This window comes from Macaca mulatta, chromosome 19 (genome assembly GCF_049350105.2).
Source record: "Macaca mulatta isolate MMU2019108-1 chromosome 19, T2T-MMU8v2.0, whole genome shotgun sequence".
NCBI classification, from domain to species: domain Eukaryota; kingdom Metazoa; phylum Chordata; class Mammalia; order Primates; family Cercopithecidae; genus Macaca; species Macaca mulatta.
In genome coordinates this window covers 68,680,176-68,696,904 of record NC_133424.1, presented here as the reverse complement: position 1 = coordinate 68,696,904, position 16,729 = coordinate 68,680,176, and the positions used below count along the sequence as shown (strand labels likewise).

The 16,729-nt window shown below is 39.3% G+C and overlaps 2 protein-coding genes across 7 annotated transcripts in view; one reads left to right on the top strand and one right to left on the bottom strand.

The window, feature by feature from the left end:
• ZSCAN5A (zinc finger and SCAN domain containing 5A) overlaps window positions 1–16,729 on the top strand; it is a 130,433-nt gene that overhangs the window by 8,663 nt on the left and 105,041 nt on the right. The window lies entirely within an intron of this gene.
• Window positions 1–16,729, bottom strand: part of LOC704549 (uncharacterized) — a 49,757-nt gene that overhangs the window by 23,545 nt on the left and 9,483 nt on the right. The window lies entirely within an intron of this gene.

The following is a 16,729-nucleotide window of genomic DNA, read 5'->3' as shown; positions in this document are numbered from 1 at the left end:
TTCTGTGATATCCCCCCCCCTCAAAGAGAAGTAAACCTAACTGCTGTTAGGGGGTGTTAGATGATGATTTTTTCTGGCTACTGCCTGCTGAAAAGGGGTGTGTGGGGTGGGGAACAGCAGTTGGGCCTTCTCCTGTGGTTGATCTAAGGTTCTCGGAAGAATGGCATATCTATGTGTGGTTCTGCTTGCAGCACTATTTAAAGTTTAATTGCTTCTAGGTGAAAAGGGATAAATTTTACAAGAAAGTTTAAGATGTAGGTGTTAGGATACAAGTATTAAGATTACCACTGTTAGTGGGGGGCCCTATAGACCATAACCGACAGTAGAGTTTGACACCTTTTACACCAATGGATTGCAATACTGGTTTGCCTCCACTAGATGTCGGTGTACATTACCAGAAACGTTAATATAGAAGTGACTTTTTCCTAGAGAAAAGCATACATTTCCCCCTAAACGTACCATTAGAGAATAACTTTAGGCCTAGGCCATTTTCATAACTTGCAGTATGACTGGGAGGAATACATTATTGGGTGGCTAAAATAACTTTAGCGTTAATTTTGACAGGTCCTTTCCTTTATTAAATTCTTTTATGACTTTTATACGCCTTTTTACAACATATTTAAACTTTTTGATTTGTCCTAAACATCCTTTCTTTAAACAACCAGTTATTTCCCTTTAGTACAAGAATTGACCATACAAAATCCTTCCTTATGTAAAATCTCTTCCTTTATAACCTTTTCATAGAGTGCATCATATTACCAACCTTTAGTAAAAAGTCTTATCAAACTTAATGATAGTATAACTTTCATGCTTACTTCTTATCCATAACTATCAGTCCTGCTATAAGCAACACAACCTTGACTAAATTTTTCCTGCAATTATTAACCCTGTTATAAGGATGATAATCAGGCAAACTATTACAGCAGTTAGAATTTTACAACCAGAATTCCACATTGTGGGTGCCAGTGTATAGCTCTGTTGCAAATAGTAGCTTGACTAGAACAATTTTCAAGAGTGGCGTAGTAAATAATTTTCATTTAAAACTTTACTTGCCAAGATATAACATGTGCATTGGGAATTTACAAAGTTACAAATGCGATTCTATGAATAATTAAATCTCTCTGCAAATATGCATTAAAAAGAAGTTCTAATATTTAGCAGTGAACTCTGAGAGGAAAGTTTAGAAATAATAAAAAGTATTTGATGAGGTAGGAGTGGGACTGAGTAAGATGCGTAGCCCTAATTCAGTTATCTTTTATGATTTTCAGCTTAAGACCTTTTTTTTATTATTATTATACTTTAAGTTCTAGGGTACAACATGCAGGTTTGTTATATATATTATGTGCCATGTTGGTATGCTATACCCATTAACTCATCATTTACATTACGTATATCTCCTAATGCTATTCCTCCCCTCTACCCCCTCCCCACAATAGGACCCTGTGTGTGATGCTCCCCTTCCTGTGTCCAAGTGATCTCATTGTTCAATTCCCACCTATGAGTGAGAACATGCAGTATTTGGTTTTCTGTTCTTGCGAAGTTTGCTGAGAATGATGGTTTCCAGCTGCATCCATGTCCCTACAAAGGACATGAACTCATCCTTTTTTATGGCTGCATAGTATTCCATGGTGTATATGTGCCACATTTTCTTAATCCAGTCTGTCACTGATGGACATTTGGGTTGATTCCAAGTCTTTGCTATTGTGAATAGTGCCGCAATAAACATACATATGCATGTGTCTTTATAGCAGCATGACTTATAATCCTTTCGGTATATCCCCAGTAATGGGATGGCTGGGTCAAATGGTATTTCTAGTTCTAGATCCTTGAGGAAACTCGCCACACTGTTTTCCACAATGGTTGAACTAGTTTACAGTCCCACCAACAGTGTAAAAGTGTTCCTATTTCTCCATATCCTCTCCAGCACCTGTTGTTTCCTGATTTTTTAATGATTGCCATTCTAACTGGTATGAGGTGGTATCTCATTGTGGTTTTGATTTGCATTTCTCTGATGGCGAGTGATGATGAGCATTTTTTCATGTGTCTGTTGGCTGTATGAATGTCGTCTTTTGAGAAGTGTCTATTCATATCCTTTGCCCACTTTTTGATGGGGTTGTTTGGTTTTTTCTTGTAAATTTGATTGAGTTGTTTATAGGTTCTGGATATTAGCCCTTTGTCAGATGAGTAGATTGCAAAAATTTTCTCCCATTCTGTAGGTTGCCTGTTCACTCTGATGGTAGTTTCTTTTGCTGTGCAGAAGCTCTTTAGTTTAATTATATCCCATTTGTCAATTTTGGCTTTTGTTGCCATTGCTTTTGGTGTTTTAGACATGAAGTCCTTGCCCATGCCTATGTCCTGAATGGTATTCCCTAGGTTTTCTTCTAGGGTTTTTATGGTTTTAGGTCTAACATTTAAGTCTCTAATCCATCTTGAATTAATTTTCGTATAAGGAGTAAGGAAAGGATCCAGTTTCAGCTTTCTACTTAGGGCTAGCCAGTTTTCCCAGCACCATTTATTAAATAGGGAATCCTTTCCCCATTTCTTGTTTTTGTCAGGTTTGTCAAAGATCAGATGGTTGTAGATGTGTCATATTATTTCTGAGGGCTCTGTTCTGTTCCATTGGTCTATATCTCTGTTTTGGTACCAGTACCATGCTGTTTTGGTGATCGTAGCCTTGTAGTATAGTTTGAAGTCAGGTAGTGTGATGCCTCCAGCTTTGTTCTTTTGGCTTAGGACATGAAGGAAGACATGAAGGAAGGAAAGAAGGAAGAAAAGATAACAAAACCACCAGAAAATAAATAAAATAGCAGGAGTAAGTCCTTACCAATCAATAATAACACTGAATGTAAGTGGACTAAACTCTCCCATTGAAAGACATAGACTGGCTGAGTGAAGAAATACATAAGACCCAAGATCTATTGTCTACAAGAAACACAATTCATCTATGAAACAAGACACATATACAGAAAATAAAAGGATGGAAAAGATATTCCATACCAGTGGAAACCAAGAAAGAGCAGGAGTAGCTATATCACACAAAATAGATTTCAAAACAAAAACTGTAAGAAGGAACAAAGAAGGTCACTATATAATGATAAGGGGGTCAATTCATCAAGAAGATATAACAATTTTAAACATATATGCAGCAAAACTGGAGCACCCAGATATAAAAAGCAAATATTCCTAGAGCTAAAGAGAGAGATAGACCCCAATATGGTAATAGCTGTGGAGCTCAACACCTCGCTTGTAGCATGGGTCAGATCTCTTGGACAGAACATCAGTAAAGAAACATCAAATTTAAGGCTGGGTGCGGTGGCTCAAGCCTGTAATCCCAGCACTTTGGGAGGCCAAGACGGGCAGATCACGAGGTCAGGAGATCGAGACCATCCTGGCTAACACGGTGAAACCCCGTCTCTACTAAAAAAATACAAAAAAACTAGCCAGGCGTGGTGGCAGGTGCCTGTAGTCCCAGCTACTTGGGAGGCTGAGGCAGGAGAATGGCGTAAACCCAGGAGGCGGAGCTTGCAGTGAGCTGAGATCCGGCCACTGCACTCCAGCCTGGGCGACAGAGCGAGACTCCGTCTCAAAAAAAAAAAAAAAAAAAAAAAGAAACATCAAATTTAATCTGCACTATAGACCAAATGGACCTAACAGATATTTACAGAACAGTTCATCCAACAGATACAAAATTACACATTCTTTTCCTCAGCATACGGATCATTCTTAAGGATAGACAATATGTTAGGTAACAAAACAAATCTTAAAACATTCAAACAATTAAAATAATATCAAGCATCTTCTCTGATCACAGTGAAATAAAACTAGAAATCATTAAAAAGAGAAATTTTGGGAAATACACAAATACATGGATATTAAACAATATGCTCCTGAATGAGTGGGTCAATGAAGAAATTAAGAAGGAAATTGAAAAATGTCTTGAAACAAATGATAATGGAAACACAACGTACCAAAACCTATGGGATACAGACAAAGCAGTTCTAAGAGGGAATACTGTAGCTATAAGTGCCTACATCAAAAGAGAAGAAAAAGGAACTGGCATGGTGGTTCACATGTGTAATCTCAACACTTTGGGAGGGTTAGGCAAGCAGATCACTTGAGGTAAGGAGTTCGAGACCAGGCTTGACAACATGGAAAACCCCTGTGACTACTGAAAATATAAAAATTAGCCAGGCATGGCGGTGCACGCCTGTAGTTCCAGCTACTCAAGAGGCTGAGGCACGAGAATCACTTGAACCTGGGAGGCAGGGGTTGCAGTGAGCTGAGATCATGCCACGGTGCTCCAGCCTGGGCAACAGAGGGAGACTCTGTCTCAAGAAAAAAAAAAGGAGGATGGCCCACCAGGGAGCAACGCAGAGCCAGCAGAACCGCCCCCACAGAGAGAGGCAGTGAGTGAATTTGCGACCTGGGGAGATCATGCTTCTCCATGGATCTTTGCAACCTTCAGGTCAGGAGACCCCCTTGTGAACCCCCTCCACTAGGGCCTTCAGTCTGACATACAGATCTGCATACAGCCTCAGCAGAGCAATCGCTCAGGCATGCGCAGGGGCCCAGGAGCTTTATAAACTCTAGCTCTGGGCTTCCCAGCAAAAGTGACTGCAACTCCAGCAGATGGGAGGCTGGACCTCCATATGTAATTCTAGGCAGGGGGCTGAAGCCAGGGGGCCAAGTAGCAATGGTCTGCAGGCCCCACTTTGTGCCTCACAGGAAAAGACCCACTGGCTTGGAATTCCATGCAACCACCAGCAACAGTTTCATCCCTACCTGGGATGAAATTCCCAGGGAAAGGGCCAGGCCACTATTTTTGCTGTTTGGATGACTCAGCCGTTCCAGCCTGAGGGCCTTGGTGAATCCAAATGGATTCACCAGTTGAGGGCAGAAGGGATGCCCCAACACAGCCAAACGTGACTGTGGCCAAAACATGGCCAGACTACTTCTTTAGGCAGGTCCCTTATCCATTCCTCCTCACTGGGCAGGACCTCCCAACTAGGGCTTCCAGCCACCCCCACTGGTATCCTCTGGCTGACAGAGATTTGAATTCTTCTTGGCCGGGAGTTCCTGGGGAGAAAGGTGAGCCACTGTCTTTGCTTTTGGATGACTCAACCATTCCAGCCTGCACGCTTTGGAGAGTCCAAACAGACTAGAGGCAGAAGGGATTCCCCAGAACAGCATGGCTGCTCCACCAAAACATGGCCTGCTTCTTTAAGCAGGTTTCTAATCTGTTTTCTCCTTAATGTGCAGGGCCTTTCAACCAGGGACTCCAGCCACCCCTGCTGGTGTTCTCTGGTTGACAGAGATTTGAATTCTTCCTGGGAAAAAGTTATCAGAGAGAGGGGTGGCGACCGTCTCTGCTGTTTGGGTGATTTAGTAGATGCTTCAGCCTGTGAGCTTTGGAAAGCCCAAGCCAGCCAGGTCAGAAGCAGTACCCCAGCACAGCACAGCGGCTCCACAAAAGCATGGCCAGACTGCTTCTTTAACTGGGTCCCTGATCCCATTCCTTCTCACTGGGTGAGACCTCCCAACCAGGGCCTCCAGTCATCCCCACTGGTGTTCTCTGGCCAACAGAAATTTGAATTCTCCCTGGGACAGAGTTCCCTGGTAAGGGTGGGCCACCATCTTTGCTTGGGTGACTCAACCATACTAGTCTGTAGGCTTTGGAGAGTCCAAACTGACCAGGGGCGGAAGGGATTCCCCCAGGACAGCACAGCTGTTCTGCCAAAATGTGACCTGGCTACTTCTTTAAGCAGGTCCCTGATCTGTTCCTCCTTACTAGGCAGGACCTCCCAACTGGAGCCTCCAGCCATCCCTGCCAGTGATCTCGGCCAACAGATCTGAAAATGTCCTGGGACAGAGCTCCCAGAAGGAAGAGTGGGCTGCCATAATTGCTATTTGGATGACTTAACTATTCCAGCCTCCAGGCTTTAAAGAGTCCAGTCCAACTGGGAGCAGAAGCAGTACCCCAGCACAGCACAGCTGCTCTACAAAAGTAAGGCCAGACTGCTTCTTTAAGCAGGGATTCTGTACCTCTTGACTGGGTGAGACCTCCCAACCAGGATCTCCAGTCACTTTCTACAGGTACATTCAGGCTGGCAACAAGTCTGTACCTCAAGATAGAAAAGTGCTGGGATTACAGGTATGAGCCACCATGCCCAGTCCTCTCTTCCTATTTGAATGTCCTTTATTTCTTTCTCTTGCCTGATTGCCCTGGCCAGAACTTCCAATACTATGCTGAATAGAAGTGGTAAGAGAGGGCATCCTTGTCTTGTGCCAGTTTTGAAGAAAAATGGTTCCAGCTTTTGCCCATTCAGTATGGTGTTGGCTGTGGGTTTCAGATGGCTCTTATTATTTTGAAGTATGTTCCTTCAATACGTAGTTTATTGAGATTTTTAACATGAAAGGATGTTGAATTTTACTGAAAACCTTTTCTGCATCTATTGAGATAATCATGTGATTTTTGTCTTTCATTCTGTTTACATGATGAATCACATTTATTGATTTGTGTATGTTGAACCAACTTTGCATCCTAGGGATGAAGACTACTTGATCACAGTGGATAAACTTTTTTTTTTTAAGATGGAGTCTTGCTTTGTCACCAGGCTGTAGTGCAGTGGCGTGATCTCAGCTCACTGCAACCTCCGCCTCCCGGGTTCAAGCAATTCTTCTGCCTCAGCCTCCCAAGTAGCTGGGACTACAGGCACGCACCACCACGCCCAGCTAAGTTTTGTATTTTTAGTAGAGAAGGGGTTTCACCATGTTGGCCAGGATAGTCTCGATCTCTTGACCTTGTGATCCGCCCACCTAGGCCTCCCAAAGTGCTGGGATTACAGGCATGAGCCACCATGCCCAGCCCACGGTGAATAAACTGTTTGATGTGCTACTGGATTCAGTTTGCCAGTATTTTGTTGAGGATTTTTGCATCAATGCTCATCAAGGATATTGGCCTGAAGTTTCCTTTTGTTTTGTTTTTGTTTTTGTTTTGTATCTCTGCCAGGTTTCAGTATCAAGATGATGTTGGCCTCATAGAATAAACTAGGCAGTCCCTTCTGAATTTTTTGATATAGTTTCAGCAGGAATTATATCAGCTCTTTTTCATACATCTGGTAGAATTCAGCTGTGAGTTCATCTGGGCTTTTTTTTTTTTTTTCTTGGTTGATAGGGTTTTTATACTGACTCAATTTCAGAGTTCATTCTTGGTCTGTTCAGGGTTTCAATTTCTTCCTGGTTCAGCCTTGGGAGGGTGTATGTGTCCAGGAATTTATTCATTTCTTCTAGATTTTCTAGTTTATGTGCATAGGGGTATTCATAATATTTTCTGATGATTGTTGATATTTCTGTGGGGTCAGTGGTAATATCCCGCTTATTATTTCTGATTGTGTCTATTTGAATCTTCTTTTTTCTTCTTTATTAGTCTATCTAGTAGCCTATCAATTTTATTAATTTTTTTAAAAAGAACCAGCTTTTGGATTCACTGATCTTTTGAATAGTTTTTCATGTCTCAATCTCTTTCAGTTCAGCTCTGATTTTGTTATTGTCTTCTGCTAGCCTCGGGATTTGTTTGCTTTTGGTTCTCTAGTTATTTTAGTTGTGATGTTGAGTTGTTCAATTAGACCTTTCTAACTTTTTGATGTGGGCAGTTTGTGTTATACAGTTTTCTCTTAACACACCTTAGTTGTGTCCCAGAGATTCTAGCATGTTGTACCTTTGTTCCCATTAGTTTCAAAGAACTTCTTGATTTCTGCCTTTATTTTGTTATTTACCCAAAAGTCATTCAGGAGCAGGTTCTTCAATCTCCATGTAACTGTATTGAGTGAATTTCTCAGTCTTGAGATCTAATTTGATTGTGCTCTGGTCCAAGACACTGTTTGCTATTATTTCAATTCTTCTGAATTTGCTGAGGAGTGTTTTAGTTCTGATTATGTGATCAATTTTAGAATAAGTGCCATGTGGCAATGAAAAGAATGTATAGTCTGTTGTTTTTGGGTGGAGATATCTGTAGATATCCATCAGGTCCATTTGTTCTAGAGCTGAGTTCAGGTCCTGAATATCTTTGTTAATCTTCTGTCTCAAATCTTTCTAATATTGACAGTGGGGTGTTAAAGTCTCCCACTATTATTGTGTGGGAGTCTAAGTCTCTTTTAAGGTCTCTAATAACTTGTTTTATGAATCTGGGTGCTCCCATGTTGGGCACATATATACTTAGAATGACTAGATCTTCTTGTTGAACCCTTTACCATTACGTAATGCCCTTGTCTTTTTTGATCTTTGTTGGTTTAAAGTCTGTTCTGTCAGAAACTAGGATTGCAACCCCTGTTTTTTTCTGCTTTCCATTTGCTTGGTAGATTTCCCTCCATCCCTTTATTTTGAGCCTATGTGTGTGACTCCATGTGAGATGAGTCTCTTGAAGACAGCACAACAATGGGTCTTGGTTATTTATCCAGCTTGCCACACTGTATTTTTTAATTGGGGCATTCAGCCCATTTACAATTAAGGTTAGTATTGATATGTATGGATTTGATCCTGTCATCATATTAGCTGGTTATTTTGCAGACTTGTTTATATGGTTGCTTTACAGTGTCACTGGTCTATGTACCTCATTGTTTTTGTAGTGACTGGTAAAAGTCTTTCCTTTTCATATTTAGTGCTTCCTTCAGGAGTTCTTGTAAGGCAGATCCAGGGGTAATAATTTCCCTTTATGTTTGTCTTAAAAGAATCTTATTTTTCCTTTGCATATGAAGCTTACTTTGGCTGAATATGAAATTCTAGGTTGGAATTTTTCTTTAAGAATGTTCAACATTGGCCTCTAATCTCTTCTGGCTTGTAGAATTTCTGCTGAGAAGTGGACTGTTCGTCTGATGGGCTTCCCTTTGTAGGTAACCTGGCCTTTCTCTCTAACTGCCCTTGACATTTTTTTCACTCATTTTGACCTTGAAGAATCTGATGGTTGTATGTCTTGGAGGTGATCTTCTTATGGAGTATCTTACTGGGTTTCTCTGCATTTCCTGAATTTGAATGTTGGCCTGGATAGCTAGGTTGGGGGCAGGGGGGCTTCTCATGGATGATAACCTAAAATATGTTTTCCAAATTGGTTCCATTATCCCCATCTTTTTTGGGTACACCAGCCAGTCATAGATTTGTTCTCTTTACACAATCCCATATTTCTTGGAGGTTTGTTCATTCCTTTTCATTCTTTTTTTTCTATTCTTGTCTACTTATCTTACTTCAGAAAGGCAGTCTTCAAGCTCTGAGATTCTTTCCTCTGCTTGGTCTATTCTGCTATTAATACTTGTGGTTGTATTTTAAAATTCTTGTATTGTGTTTTTCAGTTCTATCAGGCTGGTTATATTCTTCTCTACACTGGCTATTTTGTCTGTCAGCTCATGCAATGCTTTATCATGACTTTTTAGGTTCCTTGCATTGGGTTAAAATACAATCCTTTAGCTCAGTGAAGTTTGTTTTTATCCGTATTCTGAATTCTGCTTCTGTCATTTCAGCCATCTCAGTCCAGTTTCAACCCCTTGCTGGAGAGGTGATATGGTCATTTGGAGAAAAGAGGGCACTCTGACTTTTTGTGTTTTCACCATTCTTGTGCTGATTTTTTCTCATCTTTGTGGGTTTCTCTACCTTTAATATTTGAAGTTGCTGACCTTTGGATGAGTATTTTTTTCTTTTAACAATTTGGCCACTTTTCTATAGGGCTGCTGTGGTTTGCTGGGAGTCCTCTCCAGTCCCTAGTCATCTCAAATTTTCCAGTACCTGGAGGTATCACCAGTGAAGGCTGAAAAACAGCAAAGATGGAATTCTGCCCATTCCTCTGGCAGCTCTATTTTTGTGTTTGTAACACAAAAAATAAATTCTTGGGGGTAATGGATACCACATTTATCCTGATGTGATTATTATGCATTGCATGCTCATATCAAAATATTTCATGTAACCCATAAACATATACACCTACTATGTACCCACAAAAACAAAAATAAAAATAAAAATAAATGGTTATGTCAATATAACTGATACATCACGTTGGAAAAGTGAACAAAATAAAAAATTTAAAAATAATAATAAAATAATTTGTGCAAGATCAGATCATCACCAAATGGCATGTGATAAAACAGGCAGTCTGTGAGCCACCGCACCCTTTCTGTGCAGAGATTGTGGTACAGTGGGGTCCTCTATAGTCCAAGCCCAGGCAGACCTCCAGGCATCTAGAACACCCCACTCTATGCAGAGAACTTGGAGCCAAGGAGGTTTCCCATCTGATCTTCATGGCTAGTCACACCTCTGGGTACATGGTTGACACTGGTGCTTGTGCCTGCTATCAGGAAGCCTGTACATGGGCCTGTCCATTCCAGCCTCGTCCATCTTGGAATGCATGCTTCGAATTTTTTAATATGTAATCTCTTGTTTTCCATTTTGGTTAGGGGTCACTGCTGAAGAGCTAGTGTAATCTTTCAGTGGTGTCACAACATTCAGATTTTTCATGATGCCAGAATTCTTACAATGGCTTCCCATCTGGAGATGTTGGCATTCCTAACTTTTGTAATTATTTTCATGCAGACAAGATTCTTTTTTCTATATATATTTTTTTTCTTTCATTTTCCCTGTCTCCCTAGAATGTGTGAGCATGGAGTATGTTTGGTACCATCTTTTGGCTTTGCTTTTATAGCCCTATGGACTTCTCATGGCTGGCTTTACATTGAGCTATTGTGCAGTTTGGCCTACTAGCCAGCAGATGGCATGCATGAATAAGAGATGGCTGTGGCCAATGTCACTAGATATATACTTTATTATTGTTTACTAAGAGAAGGGCTTAATAAATGCAAAGCACGCACTGCAAGGAAGCTCAGCAACATCCAAACAAAGCTTCAAAATCAACACAAATATATTTCTACAGCAATCCAGTAAATGAAGGAAGAGATAAACACGTCAAAAAGAAATCAGTCAGAACTTCTGGTATTGAAAAGCTCACTTAAGAAATTCCAAACTACAATTAAAAGCTTTATCAATAGACTGGAGCAAGCAGAAAAACGAATTTCAGAACCGGAAGTATGGTCTTTTAAACAAACTTGGTCAGACAAAAAAAAAAATTTTTTTTAATAATAAAGTCTTTGAGAAAATGGGATTATATAAAGTGACCAAACTTATGAATTAATGACATTTCTGAGAGAAGGAGAAAAAGTAAATGACCTGGAAAACATATTTGAGAGAATAATTTAAGAAAATCTCCCTAATCTTGCTGGAGAGGTAGACATCCAGATAGAAAAAAATCCAGAGCACACCTGTGAGATACTATACAAAATAAGCATCGACAAGACATATAGTCACCACACTGTCCACCATCAATAGTAAAGAAAAAAATCTTAAAGACAGCTACAGAAAAATATTAGATTATGTACAAAGCGAATTCCATCAGGCCAACAGCAGACTTCTCAGCAGAAACCTTGCAAGCTGGAAGGGATTGAGGGCCTATTTTCAGCATTCTGAAAAAAATAAATTCCAACAAAGAATTTTATATCCCACCAAACCAGGCTTCATAAGCAAAGAAATAAAATATTTTACAGATAAGCAAGCAATAAGGGAATTTGTTACCACTAGACCAGCCTTACAAGAGATCCTTAAGGGAGTTCTAAACATGGAAACAAAGGAACAATACCTGCTACCACAAAAATACACTTAAGTATATGGTCCTCAGATCCTATAAAGCAACCACACAATAAAACCTACAAAGCAACCAGGTAACAACTTCATGAAAGGATGAAAACCTCACATATCACTATTAACCTAGAATATAAATGGTCTAAATGCCTTACTCAAAAGGCATAGAGTGGCAAGTTTGATTTTAAAAAGAAAGACTCATTTGTCTGCTGTCATCAAGAGATCCATCTCACATGTAACAACACCCATAGGCTCAAAGTAAAAGGCTGGAAAAAATCTATCATGCAAATAGAAAACAAAAAAGAGCAGAGGTAGATATTCTTAGATCAGATAAAACAGACTTTAAACCAACAAAAGTAAAAAGTACAAAGAAAAGCATTTCATAATGATAAAGGCCTCAATTTAATAAGAAGACTTAACTATCTAAACACATATGTACCCCACATTGGAGCACCCAGCTTCATGAAGCTATAGTTCTAGACCTATGAAAAGACTCATCCACACAATAATAGTAGGGGACTTCAACACCCCACTGACAGCATTAGACAGATCATCAGAGCAGAAAACTAACAAAGAAACCTGGACTTAAATTTGACATTTAACCAATTGGCCCTAATAGACATTTACAGAATACGGAAGCCATAACTACAGAATACAAATTCTTCTCATCTGCACATGGAACATACCCCAAGGTGGACAACATGCTCAGCCTAAAGCAAGTTTCAATCAATTTAAAAACAAAAACAACAACAACAACAAAAAAAACAGAAATCATGCCAGCCATACTCTTGGACCACAGTGTAATAAAAATAGAAATCAATACCAAGAAGATCTCTCAAAACCACATAATAACATGGAAATTAAATAACTTGTTCCTGAATGACTTTTAGGTAAACAATGAAATTAAGGCAGAAATAAAAAAAATTATTTGAAATACTAGGCTGGGCGCTTTGGCTCATTCCTATAATCTCAGGACTTTAGGAGGCCGAGGCAGGTGGACGACCTGAGGTCAGGAGTTCAAGACCAGCCTGGCCAACTGGTGAAACCCTGTCTCTACCAAAATGGAAAAATTAGCCGGGCATGTTGGTGGGTGCCTGTAATCCCAGCTACTCAGGAGGCTGAGGTGGGAGAATTGCTTGAACCCAGGAGGCGGAGGTTGCAGTGAGCCAAGATCGTGCCACTACCCTCCAGCCTGGGTAACAGAGTAAGACTCTGTCGCCAAAAAAAAAAAAAAAAAAAAAATCAATTCCATTTATAATAGTTGAAAGAAAAACAAAACAAAAAGCATTTTATGCTCATGAATTGTAAGAATCAATATTGTTAAAATGGCCATACTGCTCAAAGCAATCTACATATTCAACGCCAATCCTATCAAGCTGCTAACATCTTTTTTTCACAGAACTAGAAAAAAACTACTCTCAACTTCATCTGAAATCAAAGAATAGCCTGAATTGTCAAAGCAATTCTAAACAACAACAACAAAAAGCTGGAGGCATCACATTACTTGACTTCAAACTGTACTACAACACTACAGTAAGCAAAACAGCATGATACTGGTACAAAAACAGACACATAGATCAATGGAACAAAAAACAGAACCCAGAATTAAGCCACACACATACAGCCATCTGACCTTAGACAAAGTCAACAACAAAAAACCAATGGTGAAGAACTCCCTATTCAATAAATGATGCTGAGATTGCTGGCTAGGTATATGCAGAAGAATGCAACTGGACCCCTACATTCATCATATACAAAAATTAACTCAAGATGGATTAAAGATTTAAATGTAAGACCTCAATCTATGAGACGCCTAGAAGAAAACCTAGGAAACACCATTCTGAACATTGGCTTTGGGAAAAAATTTATGACTAAGTTCTCAAAAGCAACTGCAACAAAAAAATGACTAATTGGATCTAATTAAACTAAAGAGCTTCTGCACAGCAAACGAAACTAGTAACAGAGTGACAGACAACCTATAGAATGGCAGAAAATATTCAAAAACTGCATCAGAAAAGGTCTAATATTTAGACTCAACATCAAAAGTAAACAACTAAACAAGTAAAAACAAAGTAACCCCCTTAAAAATAGGAAAAAGATGTAAACAGACACTTGTCAAAAGAAAGCAAGCAGCCAACAAACATGAATAAATGCTTAACTTTACTAGTGGTCAGAGAAATGAAGGTCAAAACCATGATAATGAGATAATGAGATACCATCTTACACCAGTCAAAATGACTATTATTAAAAAGTAAAAAAACAAAACAAACAAACAAACAAAAAAAACAGATGCTGGCAAGGCTACCGAGAAAAGGGAATGCTTATACACTGTGGCAGGAATGTAAATTAGTTCAGCCACTATGAAAAGCAGTTTGGAAATTTTTTAAAGAACTTAAGACAGAACTATCCTTTGACCCAGAAATTCATTACTGGTTTTATATCCAAAAGAAAATAAATTTTTGTACCAAAAAGTCACATGCACCCATATGTTCATTGCAGCACTATTCACAAAGGTAAAGACATGAAATCAACATAGCTGCCCATTTTTGGTGGATTGGATAAAGAATCTTTTTTCTGTACTATAAAAGATTATACTATACATATTCATTTACATGTGAAATATATACACATATGGATACTTATGTAATACTACATATAACACACAACTATACATATGTAATGCATGAACTACAGTGCATACATATCACATGTGTGTGTAAATATACATGTAAAAACAAAATAGATTACATATATTAGATGTGTAAAATATTGAATATGTACATAAATTTATGTATAGTATTGGTATAGAATACATAAGATACATTTATATCTAGATAATATGAGATATACATGCACTTATATTGTAAAATATGTATTTTGGGATGTAAAATTATATATATCATACATATAAGATATTTGCATATATTTAATGTCATTTAATATAATTCATGTATTTATATTCAATGTGTATGATTTGTATGGTATATGTAATTACTTAACATGTACATTATAAAACATATATGTAAACATAGTAAATGTATTATTAATAAATATATATATTTATAATTAAAATCACTGCAGTTGGCCAGGTGCTATGGCTCACACTTGTAATCCACCACTTTGGGAGGTGAGATGGGAGAATTGCTTGAGGCCAGGAGTTCGAGACCAGCCTGAGAAACACAGCAAGACCCCATCTCTATAAAAAATAAAAAACATAGCCAGGTGTGGTTGGAGGCACCTTTAGTCCTAGCTACTTGGGAGGCTGAGGCGGGAGTATTGCTTGAGCCCAGGAGTTTGAGGCTGGAGTGAGCCATGATCGTGTCACTGCACTCCAGCCTGGGTGACATCGGAGACCTAATGTACATATAGCATGATGAATGTAGTAAATCCTAATAGACACCTGAAATTAGACTCTAACAACAACAACAAAAAATCACTGTAGCCTTTCTACATTCATGTAAGTGTCACATGGCTATTTTGAGGTTAAGCATAACCTCAACTTGTGAAGGGCATTGCAGGCGGGTCAGCATATGGCACTGAGTGAACGTTTGCTGCATGAGTGAAAGATGGGTACAGAGCAAAGTGTAAGGAGTGTCTTTCAGCTGCTATGTTCTGCTCAAGGCTGGTTTCTTTATGTGTTGAAGAGGAAGCCACAGGCATGAAGAAGACTTGGCATGACTGATTATGAGCAGTGGATCAATATGTTGCATATCAGGGCTCATGATGGAAATCAAAGCAGAGGAGACTCGAGATCTAGTGGGATTTGTATCATTACTGAAGTGGAGGGAGAGATGCAGCACATTTATGTGAGACCATGGGTGGGTGGGGGTGTCATTTGCAGTTACTCGCCCAGTACTGAAAGGCACCCAATAGCACACTATGGGAAGTGAAATAAGCCATACACAGAGAGCCACATACTGCATGATTCCCACTTATATGTGGAATATTAGAAAGGTCAAACTCAGAGAGTAGTAACAGAGAGTAGAATGGCAGTTACCAGGGGTGGAGGGTGGAGGGTGGGGGGACTGGGGAGATACTTGTCAAAGGGCAGAAACTTTCAGCTATAAGATGAAAAACTGTTAGAGACCTAATGTATAGCATGGTGAACATAGTGAATCCTAATATGTACTTGAAATTTTCCAAGAGTTATCTCAAATGTTCTCACCACACACACAAAGACACACACACACCCCCCACACACACAATGGTAACTGTAAGATGTGTATATATTAATTATCTTGTTTTAGACATTTTACAATATATATATACATCAAGACATCATATTGTACACTCTAAATATATGTAATTTTTTTGTTAATCATAACTCAAAGCTGGAAAAAGGCACTCAATATATATTGTTTCCTTAATTCTTTAACGCCACACTCTAATCCTCTTAAAATATATCTTATCATAAAATCTAGGCCCTGAAATCCTGAAAACAGCAACAACAACAACAACAACAACAGATAACAACCAGTATACCTGCCTCACTAATCTAATGAATTCTCCTTCATTAACACCTGCAAACACTATTTTTTTTTAAAGTGTCTACTTCTGGTGACAGAGTGACTGGTGGTAGACTGAACTTCCTGATACAGAAAACTACAAACCTGGATGCATTCTATCTGGCAAGTTTTCAGGCAGTGATAAGAGGTCATGCAAGAGTGAAATTCACACAAGAAGGGAACCTAGCAAGCCAAGCCCCATGACCTCCCTGTTCCCTTTCAGGGGATAATTCCTCTCCCAATAGATACAACTGGAACTGGACTCTGGGCCAAACACAGCAGTCATTGATATGGTTTGGCTGTGTTCCCACCCAAATCTCATCTTGAATTGAGCTCCTATAAAGCAGGACATTAGGAAGGAAGACAGCTTCTGGGGAGGGGCCCCGTTCTGTGTGGGAAACATGCTAGGGGAGAAGAAAAGACCCACACACAATACCTTTAACGGTAAACAACCTTTGTCCCATGTAAATGGCAATGCAGATAGAATAAGCAAATGATACAATAAGCAAATGGATATAATAAGCAAATTGCAATGGGGAGGGCAGAAGGGAAAA